Genomic DNA, 13,764 nt, shown 5'->3' with positions numbered 1-13,764 from the left:
GCAATGTCAGCGGATGCCAACGTGATGTCGATGACCTCACGCCTGACCACGTTGAAGGTGGGTTCATTACCCAAATTGAGGATCTGCTGATCGGTTCCTACTAGATATTTCAGTAGTCTCAATCCTCTTGCATTGGTGTTGGAACTTCCTCAGCATATGTGGTGCGCCTTGACATCACATCCTGTTATTACCTCCATGCCTTTACTTTTGGCATATTGGATAGCTCTGATGAATGTTCCATGTTAAATGGTCTCGAGGGTGATCTTGCTGCTTTTATCTGGCCTCACACATTGGCCAGGGTCGGTCTAGTCAGTCTTATCAGCTTCATTGAAATACCGAATTCTCTCATGGCCATGTACAGTTCAACGGCCTTGAAATCGATGAAAAGTTGATGCAACTGATTCCACATCGCTTGCAGCAGAGTGAAAATCTGATCTGTTACTGATTTGCCAGGAGTGAAGCTTCTTTAGTATGGGCTGATGATGGTATGGACGTATGGAGCTACCCGGCCTAGCACGAAAGCGGAGACTATGTATCTTATAGATGGTACTCTGCAACGTGAAACCTCTGTAATTGCCACACTGCGCGATATCTCCTTTTTAAGGTTTTGTGTAAAACAATCGCATTTTTCTCGGAGACGGTTATACCGATTGGCACCAAATTTAGTGGAAAGGTAAGAACTGGGAACGCTCACGCATGAAGTGCGCTACATCATTTAACGTTGAATTTAAGGAAGGGGGGAGCACATGGTTTACTGGATGGCCACTATAATATATGGTATAGTGGCTCTTCTCCTGGAAACCAGTCCCTGTCCAAAGCATCTCTTGCAACGTTGTTACATCAGCCTTATATTGGGACTGAGTATCGGCTAGCTGCTTGGCAGCTATTTTTTGTACAGGGAGCGTACGTTCCATGAGAAAAAGCCCAAATCGTTATTCTATTCTCATTGTCGGGTTCGTCGTTGTCTGGTCAATTCAATTCGAGGCTCCTTTCATGGCTTCATAACATCGGTTTTCCGTGTAGGGTCGTCAGCCCTACCCAAACCCCAATCTGTAGGATCGTTTCATACAAGTTGTCCTGTTTTTAGGTGCCGAGACTCGCTTTGATCCTTCTCCATCTGCAGTTTTTCATTAAGAAAGGGCTCCCAACGACCACCACCTGGAGGTAGAGATGGGGTCATGTGTACCAATCCATGTTCAACCCTGGGATCCACACCAACCTTTGGCCACCAGACATGAAGATGCTGCTGAGAAATCTGTCTGTGGTCTCAGGGTACTTAAGAACAAAAGGGTTTAATTTCGTTCGGGATCGATTTCAGCAATTTAGGTGCCTTTACTTACTTTAAGTTAATTAATTACAGAAATAAAGCTTTTCCATTAATTACGGTATTTTTTTTTTTCAGCCGTTTCAAGGTACCCCTTGCACAGTTTCATTGTAGCCCGGGCATAGAGCGCATTGAAACAAAATTTATTTTTTGAAAAATAGCCGCTCATGGTGACATATAATGCAAAAAATAATGGGTAACGCGTCTATTACATAGACTAAATTCTAAGGTAACAGGAAAAAAATGGAAAGTCGAAAAAAAGTCTCAGGTGGGGTGCTATGGGTAAAACTTACTTTTGTAAAAATATCGCTTGTGGTTTCGTCCAAGGCAGAGGCAACTCATCAAATGTTGCTTCCCTGCCCTGGGAGCAACATGACTGAAATGGTTTACAATTTGGCGTTTGCTCCCTCATATTAATTCAAAAACCCGACCTGTGTATAAATTATAATGAAGACGAAAACCACCTTGTAAAATTCAGCCCTAAGTCGGCCGAGGCTAAACTAGAAGTCTCAACCGAGGAAGTATGTTATTTTTCAACTGGTCTGGCCTGCCGTTAATTGGATGACGTACATAGGATCTCTCGATTCTCGATCGAAATTCTACTTTTGTGCATTATTAAGACCCAGCCTCCCTTACCTTAAGAAAGAAAAGAAGAGGGTATAGATATATCGATTTTATTTTTATTTGAAGATTGTTTTGATTTCTACCATAATGGTTACAGTCAAATCAAAACTCACTGGCCATACAGTACAATGATTCAGTCAAACAGTTGGAAGTCTGCTTTCCAAAATTTAATTATAAACGGTAAAAAGCGTCGTAGCTGAAGATTTACAATAAGGAACAAGTCGGGAAACCGGAAGATTGACGCTTCAGGTATAAAAGGTTTTGCGTTTCCCTATGTGTGAGCGATGAGTGCATATCAATTCCGTGTGTACATAGTTAAAAATCCCATTGCCCTCTATTTTTTAGAAAGTCATTTAAATAAATAATTTGATGGAAAGCACTGTATTGATAATAGTCAACCTCATACGCTTCACACACAGAGTTTAATATTATTAGCAAATGTGAATTTAGGCTACAACAGATACAAACAAGTCAAGAAACGGGAAGCTGGAAACTTCAGGTATGAAAGGTTTTGTGTATTTCTTTTATAACTCACCGAGCCTCACACTGCCTGAGTTTGAAGACTTGTTAGACGATCTTGTTCGCGATACAAGCGGACGAGGTCCAAAGGTGATAGCCGGTAACTTTAATCGTGGGCCATCGGGTGGGGCAGCAAAGAGACTAACGCAAGTGGGCCGTGCTTATTAGAAGCAATCACCCAGTTGGATTTAGTTCTGGCCAACGAAGGCGATGTAAACACTTATCGGAAAGGGGGAACTGGTTCAATTGTAGATCTGACTTTTGTCAGCCCTGCGCTCGCACGTCACATGTCCTAGCAAGTTAACGAGGATTCACGTACAGCAGCCACCAGGCAATCACCTTTGAACTAAGGACGGAGCCACAATGCAGGAGACCCGCACCCTGAAAGTCGAAAACCAAAAGAACACCAGGATGGTCTGCAAAAACGATGGATGAGCAAACATTCATGGAGGTGTGGCTACACCTACCTAGCAAAACAGGCACCTCCACGCATAGAGCTCTCTATATTACACAAAGCATCTCTAAAGCATGTGATGCGTCGATCTCTAGGAGATGCTCATTCTCCACTAGAGGACACAATTATTGGTGGAATAGTGAACTTGCTAGCCTTCGATCGATTTGCTGCAGAGCCAGATGAATAACTCAAAGGGCAATCGGTAGAATCGATCAAGGGCAAAAGGACCATGCCTATAGGGAAGCTCGCAAGAACCTCAAGCTCGCAGATCACGTGCCCTATGCTCTTGTTGAAAATAATTCAGGGCTATTTCCCCAGCAAGTGGCGGGTACTGACACCTTCCTGCGTCCCCTCAATGTGACGCCTATTCCACCAGTCACTAAGGACGAGCTGTTGGTGATCTGCAGTCGAATAGACGACAGCAAATCCCGCATAAGGCCCTCAAACTTGCCGTCAAATGTAGACTGGATATGTTCGCGGAGCTGTTCGAAACGTGCATGTCCGAGGGTATCTCTCCTGCACCATGCAAGCGACAGAAGCTGGTGCTGCTGCCTAAGGCTTGCAAACCTTCAGGGGAACCGTCCTCCTATAGACCCATATGTCTTCTAGACACTATGGGGAAAATGTTAGAGCGGGTTATTTATAATACATTACTCCCAATTGTCGAGAGCCAAAGGGGCCTTCCAGATAGGCAGTATGGGTTCCGTAAAGCGGGATCAACCATTGATGCCATCAAAATGGTTACTGGCTTGGCCGAAAATGCAATTCACGAAAGGGGTTATACCAGCAAATATTATGTGGTGGTGACCCTGAATATGAGGAATGCATTCAACTCGACCAATTGGAACCTTATACGAAAGTCTTTGGCGACGATTGGTGTTCCCACCTGCTTCGCCGCTATTATCGATAGCTACTTGCAAGAGCGGACACTCTAGTATAATACCGATGATAACCCAAGGAGTACGTTCTCTCCGCTTCGAAGCCAGCCATAAAATACTTGGGGGTGACGATAGACGGAAAACTCAATTTTAAACAGAACATAAAGCATACTGGCGAAAAAGCATCCAACGCGAGTATGGCTGTGGCGAGGATGATGCCGAACATAAGAGGACCGCGGCATACTTGCTGCTCATAGCCAGGGTGGTGAGTTCTATCATGCTGTGTGCAGTCCCAGTTTGGGGAAAGGCCCTGCACGTTTTTGGCAATGCACATAAACTGAGTATGGTTTACAGTAGAACAGCCTTAAGGGTGTATTCTGCCTTCACGACCGTCTCAGACGATGCAGCGTTCGTCATCTCAGGAATGATGCCGATTGACATCCTGGCAACCGAGCTGATGAACATTTATAACACTAGGTCCATAAAATTGATAGACCAGTAGCTTACTCCAAACTACAATTTTTATTTTACAGTGTCCATCTCTCCCTTATCGTAGGTGAAAAAAGCCGAAAGGGAAAGATTCATAAGCAGATGGCAACAGCGATGGGACCAGTCAGAAAGGAATCGTTGGACTTACAGGTTGATCCCTTCCAACTTAAGGTGGCTGGAGAGAAAGCATGTTGAGATCAATTATAATCTCACCCAGTTTCTCACCGGCCATGGAGGATACCGCCAATACCTGTACAGGTTTAAATTGAATACCTCATCTAATTGTCCAAACTGCGACGGGGTCCCAGAGGACCCAGCGCACGTATTCTTCAAATGTCGTAAGTTCGTGGCAGAAAAGAACAACTTAGAGGAAACTCTGGGTGAAGTGCTATCACCGCAAAATTTTGCCCCGAGAATGGAAGCTTGCCTGGAAGACTAGGATGCAATCAATTCCATGATCGCAGTAATCCAGGATAAACTGCGAAAAGCAGAAGAAGTGAGGAAGGCGTGGGTAGACGGAAGGAGACCTAGCTAAACTAAGCTAACTCCGCCCCGTGATGTAATACCCAAAGGTGGTTCCACGGGGTACGGGGGAAGTCGAGGATGGTTTTAGTGAGTAAAAAACCCACACTCTGATCTGAAGATTTCCACCTCCTTAAAAAAACACAAAACCTTAAAAAGGGCTGAAGAGAAATAGATTCTTCATGAATGGAATTTTAATATTTCACTCGAATGTCAATTATTCTCGTTAATTATGTCGTCAGCATCTTATTTGGATGCGGTAGATTTGCACAAAATTGATAAGTTTGAACTGCTATAACTCTGACACTAATAACCGGATTTTCATGAATCAGGCGGACAGTATCGTCCGCTAAGCCGATGCAAAATTAAGTACTCCTAGGATGAACTTAAGAGGAGTTTTCAGTAAATTTCTAAAAGTTGATAATAACTATTAGTAAGTTTATTTGAGCAGATTTCGGAGTGGGACATCTTTCAAAGCCTAAATTTCATCTAAACGCACCTTCCTGATTTTTGAGTTGGGTAACTTCCGAAAATGAGTCCTGTCTCACTTTAAGTGTGTACATTTTGACTCTCTACTCGCGCACTTTGCAATTCACGTCAAAACTAATTGAGACGTTTCATTTGATACCCCAACATGACTATATTCGATGAAAAAACATGTATGGGAAGCCCCCCTTTAAACTGCACGTAAATTTCGTTCAGATCGGTTTACTCCTTTTGGAGAAAAGTGCGTTTGACAGACAGACAGACAGTGAATCGATTTAATTTAAAAAAGAAAACATAGCTTACGTCCTAGGACCCCCAGCTAACGAGCACTACAGGTCCATCAGAAGAAAGCCTAACATTACTCTCAGCTCGGAACCAGGTGGAATCGTTAGGCACTAGCTAGTAGAGATTTTACTATGGTCAGTTTGAAACCAACTAATGACCTATCCGTCTGGCTTTTACACTAAGGCATGTCCCTCTCCCTATACACGGTTCGAGCAAGCAATGTAAGTTAAAAATAAGAAATAGTCCTCGTTCAAAAACTTCCAGCCAAAATAGCAAGTGCAGCTCGGAACCATTGGGCCCACACCAATAGATGTCCCTGCCACTGCCGGAGCATTGCCCAATTGGAAATACCACATCTCCACAGAATTTCCCTATCGCTCCCATACGTGTATTTGTCATCTCGCCTCTTGTCATTTTGTTGCCCTTTTTTCATTGCATGTAGGAACTTTTTCGATTCGAGTGATTATCGTACGTACGCGTAAAAATGTAAAAATTCCCGATCAATTGTGTAAATAGTGCATTTAAGTAAAACGGTGAGTTTACCCCAGACGTGCAGATGGTCGTAAGCGGTGGAGGAAAGTCGTGCAAGTGTGAAAAATTCGCGATGGAAAATGTCGGATGACAGAAACGAAAAGTGCGATGGAGTCTGACGGAGGTCGTTTTTGTTGATTGTGTTGCTCACTGCGAGCCAAGTGTTGTTTTGCTTTGGACAACGTGCGTGTGTGGGTGCATAGAGGTGTATGGAGCGGTGGATGTGTGAATGTGTACGCGTTGTCATCTGCAGGGTTGGCATAGATCGGAAACTGTTGACATGGAATTGATGGAGAATGCAGCGGGTGCAACGTAGGGGGATCCGTGCAATTTTGTACATAACCTAGCGTTGACAGAATTTTCTGTGTCGAGAATTGCGAAGTTCTCTTGTGTTCTAACGGAGTTTTTAAGTTTTAGTTCTTGATTTCCAGTTGGACTGTTGGAAAGGGAGACGCTAGCCAGGTAAAAGTGAAGATATTGCCCACAGGAAGTGTAAGAATTAATTTCTTCACAAAGTGCTTCACCCGCAGTGGAAGGGATAATACGTTTGTACGCGATTTTGACAGCTGAGGGATTGTCAACAAAATTCTTTTTGGGATTACGCTCGGACTTAATGGGAAGGTGCATTTCATCCCCGTTAACTGGAAATTCTAGATTCCGGCGTATTTCTTTGAGCCATAATGTACTCCGGAGGGAATTATGTCATGCAACTGCACCAATATCCCAATTGGGTCCCCGAAAATTTCCATTCATTAGAGACAAAGATGAGATTAAATTCGCTGAAGCCCATGTTTCACTTGTTGATTATAATTAATTTCAAAATGATTGAAGTAATGGAGACGGGAGTTTGAGGAAAGGTGAAAAGTTCATTTTGCGATAGCTACGTCATTCCATTCGATTGCCTTGGTTCGACCTTCGTTTGGTTATTCATTTCGAAGCACAAGAAATTGAAATGGTTCACGAAAGTGAAGTGTTCGGAAGGAACCGGTAAATTATTTCGCTGCGAAATTTCACACTCTCCGCTTTCCAAACCCAGCTAATGGCAGGAAAAAGAATAAATACAAATTTTAGAAATTCTTCGGTCCATTTCGCATTTTTTGCATTGTGAACAAAGCCTGCAGGAACCGCTTTAACCCACTGAAAGAAAAACCTCAGTCAATTGCTCCCCTAAATTTTAACTGTCCCAAATCGGTGCTATAGTAAAAACCGTTGCAACACTCTTTCTAAAATAATAATCATTTTTATGGAATCCCCGTAGTGCAGTACTTTCTCAGGAAAAAAAGTGTTGCTTTCTAAATCCCTTCGCAGATTGGCGATCATTTTCAAAAAGTACATACCTCACCCGATCCTTTCTAGTTTGCAATGGAGTGTTTACATACAAGCCGGATAATTGGCAGCCCCATTCACCCTACATCGTTCTAAGTTGCTGAAAATAAGCTTGTCCACTGTTTATAAGAAGCTTGAGAGCTCTAAATGACCCACCCTGGGGTAGAGGATGGATTTAGGATTTTCTTATGGACTTGCTCCATCCCTGAGTCCGCAAGACGGCCCAGACCAAGAGGGCGGAGACTAAGTACAGATATCGAATTTTAAAACATCAATTTTTTAAGGATGTAGTGAATTAATACGAAATTGATAAATTTAAGCTGCCGCAAATTTTAATAGTAGGATTTCCATCCCTACACGTTCTTTTTTCTTGACATTGCATATATAGATAAATTGGGTGACCAGTTCATCTATTGAGCAAGATTTTATCCAGACGGTCATGGTATCACTTATAGATTTCGTTGTTTTATAAACTAAGGATAAAACATCCTCTGGTAGGGGGTAAAAATTGCGATTTTTCTTACTAAGAATCCAAATCTTTAAGGAGTACATGTTGACCAGTGCTATTTGATGTTGTCTTCGTGTTTCGTACTGACGTTGATATCATATATTTCATGTTGCTTTCATTTATAGAATTAATTAAATCCCAAGAATAAAAATTAATTATATATTTTTTTAAAATCATTTCAATGACAATTCTCTCGCACTAAATTCACAACTTTCTTATAACATTATTTCGAACATTAACTAAACGATATTAGTCCTCAGCACACACAAACATATTTTTCTTGATATATATTTTGGTTTTAGAAAATTACTGTTTTAGCTTAATCTTCTAAAAATGATTCTCCATTTTTTACCGTTGACAGCAGCCTCGTGCCTGTCAAAAGGAAGGTGCGTGAGTTCAGTTTTGGTGAGTTGTGCTTCTTTGGTGTGGAACTCGGACGAATCTTCGCTAAGCGACTCCACACTACCCCACCCCCAGCTGATACTAGGTTTCAGCAGCAAAACGCGACTCCTAGTCCACGAATTTTGGGGACGCAGTTCAAATTTCACGCTCCGTGCACCTTTCTTCCCTGAAACCTCAGCCCCAGAGGCAAAAAGCTTTAGCCTGGACACGGAGTCGTCAAGCCTATAGAAGCGCTTGCCTCTGTTCAGTACTTCATATGGACCTTGCAAGGCCTCTCGGGAAGCATCCACGCGAATCGAGACTTGTGTGCAGACATCCAGGTCCTTGGGGGTGTTAGCCTTCGTCGGAGAATTACGAGATACCGGAGGTGATTTTAATTTGGTCACGGCGTCCCGGAGCAAGCGTAAAAGCCTAGGGCTGACCTGGTATCGGTGGACTGTACGTGAACCAAGTAGAACAAAAGGCAGGGCTTGCAACCACGAAGAGTCATGGTGCACTATTATTGCGACCTTCAGTGTCCTATGCCAGCATTCCAACATCTTATTGGATTACGAGTGGTTCGCAGCCGTCCGATGGCGTTTGAAGCCTGGGAGTTTGTCTAACTTCGAGAACAGGGTAGACTCGAACTGCATTCCCTGACGTCGGCTCACGATTGTGCGGAAATGTCCGCCAGATGTATTGCTTCAAGCCACCGCGTAAACCTATCGATGATTGTGAGGCAATACTTGAAATCATGTGAATCTCGCAAGGGGCCAATGATGTCGATGTGGATCGCATCAAAATGCTTTGTAGACCAAGGGAATGAGCCTACTACTTTCTGTACGTGCCGGTTGGCTTTACACTTCTGGCACGAAATGCACTGTCTGGCACGAGAATTAGCATCCTCATTCATTGAGGGCCAGAAATATTTGCTTGTAACCAGCCGATATGCATGGGTGCGCATGATGTTGTACTGCATGGAATACTTCCTTGCGAAAAGCGGTCGAAATATATTACCTAGGTCCCTTTTCAGAGGTCTGCCAGTTTTCGGAGGCGGAACCGAAAAGGGGAAACTCCCGAAATTTATATTTGCAGTTGTCCCTGAAGCCCTGCGTCAGCTTTCTGCGCCTCGGCGATTGCCAAAAAATTGGCCGTTGCAGGGATTTGCACCTCTGAAACCCGTGACAAAGCGTCTGCAATTACATTGTCGTTGCAGGATACCTGCTGTACGTCAGCTTATGAAGTTTAAGTGCCTAAGTTAGCGAGGGGACGCTTTGTCGGGCATCTCCTTAAAAGCGAAAGTAAAATGAACATGAACACTGAACGTCCGCCTTCTAGGGAGTATCTGAAATATTTTATTGCCATGTGCGACTAATAGTTCAGGATTGTAAGTGCTGTAGGTCTGTTGAGCTGAAGCTAAATGCTGTCAGATTTGGTTCACACCTACCGCTGCGATGTCCGAAGCGACGACATGCATGATTGAGGGAATGCCAGGAGTGTAGCGCCCGCCAGCTGTCGTTTGGTTAAGTCAAATACCTGTACGGCCTCTGTGGACCACGCAATCATGCGTGAGTCTTTGGTCTTGTGTCCAGACAAGTAGGCGTTAAGGATTGCTTGATGTTGTGCGGCTTTGGTTAAAAAACGACGATAGGAATATAGCATGCCCAAAAACCTTTACAAACCCTTGGGTGTTTTACGTTATGGGCGTGAGGCTAAAACTTCATCTACTGTTGAAGGAATTTGCATTTTTCAACTTTAAATACAAGACCAGACTCAAGGAGGCGTTGACAAATGCATTCGAGATTTTCCAAATGCTCAGTCAGTACACGAACCATAAGTTAAGGTTTCGCAGGACAGCGGGGGCTACAGGGATTTGATGGTATGCCATGGCTAAGTCCAAGGTCGTAAAAACACGGCAGTTAGGGAGGTAGGGCGCAAAGTCGTGGATGAGTGGTATGGGATAGCGGTCTGGAATGGTCTGAGCAGCCATCGCCACGCGGTCTGTTTTCGCCGTTGGTCTTTGGGACCATGTGGAGAAGACCAGCAGCAACTTGACGGTCTGCAAATTCCGTTTCTTCAATGGACGCACCTTCGAGAAGGTAGGTATGGGAGCCAGTAGTGCAGATGTGAACGAGTTCAGTTTTTTGAAAATGTGAACAAGCAAGAGCTGGTACATTTCTTTGCTTTGTCGGCAAAGATGTTGTGATATCAACAAATTGCAGGACTCGTTGAAGTCTCCGACACGAGACTACCAAATCGTAGGATCGTAGGAGAGGACCGCGAACGAGTTTGGGACCTAGCTCCAGAACGCAAAGCTCCCATTTTTGCAGCCAGTTTAGAGACGGTAGCCGCGAGCGTTGCCACCCTCTACTGAAGTTCAACAATTTGGCTCCTGGCTTTCCGCGACACTTCACTGACCACGGAGCGCGTGTGCCCCTAGTGGATTTTGTCAGCAGGAGTTTTCCGGAATTCGCTGCGCTCAACACCGACCTTATCCCCGCCCAACTGCTTCAGTCACTTAAGAGGGTGCGCTTTAATTTCGAGTAGGAACATTCGACGATTCCAATCAACTCCCCGTCCAGGCCGACGAGTGCATGATTGAATCCCATGGCATCAGTATTGATGCTTGCGGGAGCGAACTATGCCACCAGTTGTCGGAACTAGGCCTCCGGGTTACGTCGCCGGTAAAACAAAGGCACCCGTAACGCCACGGGGGGTGCGAAAGCGTTCGCGGCTCTGTTATCAAACGACATTCGTGAAATAGACGAATTTACTTGGAGAAAATGAAGACCTGTTCGAGCCCCACAACGAGCGAAAAACGTAAAAACTTACGACCGGAACGGAACTCACCCTCGGAGCGGAATCACTCGAACCCAAATGCTAACTACCGGATGAGGAAAATCAATGGAGCACCAGAGATCACAGCCTGTCTAACTTTGTTTCTTTTTTTAAAAAAAAAAACTGCGCCACCTCCTGCGGCTTAAACATTTTTTACTTTAGAAAAACAATAATAATTTAATCAATTGAATAAAAAAAATGAAATCTGGTATTCGATTGCAGGTTTCGACGGAATGGGCGCAAGCTGATCAGGTGGGTAGTTCAGAAGATCGTCTGATACGGAATCGCTAGTTATGATCGTTGCAGTGCTGTTTAGCCCTTGGCGGAGTAAGATTGCCACTGGAAGGCGAACCGCGTCCAATTGGCGGATGCCCTGAATATCCTTTATTCATGGCGGATGCCCTGAATAAAGTCCAGCTTTAGGGGAGCTTGACTTCGATTCGGGGGGAATCGTTTAGTGGTGACGGACACCTGCTGTGAAGTTGAGTTGATATTGTGGAGAGGCCGATGCGGTGGCGGTCGCACGTTATTCGAAATATTTAAGTCGCACTGGAATTAAATGTTTTGATAACATTTCGTTTTGCAACTGCATATCTAATCACTTTGAGCTTCCAAGTCGTTAAATTTTTTTGTACTGACCACCCTTTGAATTTATAATTTTTAATTTATTTAGTAAGCTTACAGATTAAGTAATATAATTCATTAGATTAGGTAGGTGTGATGCCCTTTCATTTCGTAGCATTCATTTTCGCCCTAGGAAACTGTCGAAGAGTCTGAAAATATGACCGTTACTGATTTTTTACATTCACTTCGAAATCGTTCAATTAGCGATTGATAATTGGTCGACCTAGGTTTCTTGAACACAGCTTCCTTCATCATTACCCATAAATTCTCGAGATTGTGTGAGTTGCCTGGCCAATCTGGTCAAACCTTCGTTATACTGGCTTTTGTGGTGTGACAGCTAGCTCCATCTTGCATAAGAGTGAGGAATATTCCTTCTAGATGTTACTGCGTTTGTTGAGGCCGTAGATCGCCAACATTTTGTTTCGGTAATGTTCGCCATTAACCGTACAGTTGTCATCAAATGGTGACAAGATCGGATTTTGCATATTAACTTACCCTCCGGCCACCATTATTTTAAGTCCTTGTGTAGGTTATTGAATTGGTTCTATCGTTTTCGGATTCCGGATGTCCTCACTCTCATATTTTGGCGATTTGGTTTTTGAAAAAAAGTTCTTTCGGGTGATGTGTAAAAAGTATGCTAGCTCTTTGTTTATTACCCCTCGTATTTTCTACGGTGAACCCTCGTCGATTAACCTCTTACCAAACCTTTTCCTTTCTTCAATCCTCTTTTCGGTTGGAAGCGGCTTCGTCGGCCTTCCATAGACATGTTTTCCCCACGAGCTGTTCCTGATGTAATCTTTGACGGCAGTTCTGAGGACTTTCTTCTCCAACTTTATCCTTGAACAGCAACCTTATTTTTTTACCGCCCAGTTGGAGCACTTGTGGCATCCCACTTCTTTTCCGTTCTTCAATTTGTCCGGAGCTCGCTGGGCCAATAAAAGGTTAACCTTCCTAGAAAGACTAAGCGATCGGCTAATAGAAGAGATGCTGTTTCTCTGTTGACGCAGATCCTGATTCTGCCGCCGTGTCTCGTTGCACAATATCATGGTGCTAAAAAAAATCCTGCATTCTTTAACAAAATCAAATTTTTATGAACAACTCTTACCTAGAATTTGTTACCTTCCGGTTTTGTCCTGGGATCTATATTACTCCTGAGTAAATGGTTGCCGAAAACACCTAAGTAAGACATAGCGCGTCAACTACACCTACATCACTGTCAATTCTTAGCAATGTATTTCAACTTCCTCCAATATTTAACATTCAGATATCCCACAACGATGAGAATATCACCATTATTACGTCTATCCTGGAAGACTATTCACTTGCTCATATAAAGTACACTTCTCATATAAATCGGAAGTTTTCGATGATGAGCAGCAGCTGTTGAAGCCCTCATCAATCTTGAAATATCGAAGTATCTTGTCTGATATCGCTTTTTGATTGTAAGAGCTCATTTCCTAGTTACCGTTGTCATTAACCTGGCACTAAATTCATGCTTACTTCTGGAAAACTGCATAGTTCTCAACTGTACGTATAATTCAGCATGAAGGAGAAGAATACTCTCCAGAGTTCCACTATCTTACTTCAATTAATGCTAGAATGTCCAAGCAGTAATTGTAGAAAGCAAGCATTTTCGTGCCAGCGAGATCCCTCTCCAGTAGCATGCGATTGCTGAAAAATCTACCCCTCTGGAAGGCATAGATAACGATGACTACCCCATAAATTTCGATGGCTTTTACGTGCAGAGGACACTGAATAAATTCTTAAGCATCAACTCACTGGCAATTCATCTCAATGGGATTTTAGCGCTATCATTTAGTCATGAACACTTCAATATGCGTGCCGGTTTGCCCGTCCCGACATTTCTTCGCCAAGCTGAAGTTTAATAGGTAAACCATATCCTTCTCTATTCGCACTATCACGAAATTATCAAGCTTTATATTTATTTATTTGATTAACAATAAACCAAGCGCGA

General features: G+C 43.4%; 1 protein-coding gene across 3 annotated transcripts in view; it reads left to right on the top strand.

Moving 5' to 3' along the window:
- The first annotated feature begins 6,001 nt into the window (after positions 1-6,001).
- Positions 6,002-13,764, top strand: part of LOC119647605 (probable helicase with zinc finger domain) — a 29,626-nt gene continuing 21,863 nt past the window's right edge. The window contains exons 1-2 of one of the 3 annotated variants that reach the window (XM_038048635.1): positions 6,137-6,574; positions 11,388-11,417. The gene's annotated coding sequence lies outside the window, so the exon portion shown is untranslated. Of the gene's footprint in view, positions 6,115-6,136; positions 6,575-11,387; positions 11,418-13,764 lie in introns of those variants that run through there. The other 2 variants (XM_038048634.1, XM_038048636.1) reach the window with 2 other exon arrangements.

This window comes from Hermetia illucens, chromosome 2 (genome assembly GCF_905115235.1).
Source record: "Hermetia illucens chromosome 2, iHerIll2.2.curated.20191125, whole genome shotgun sequence".
NCBI lineage: Eukaryota > Metazoa > Arthropoda > Insecta > Diptera > Stratiomyidae > Hermetia > Hermetia illucens.
Note: the sequence above shows the minus strand (reverse complement) of the source record. Positions and strands in the feature narration are given on the sequence as shown.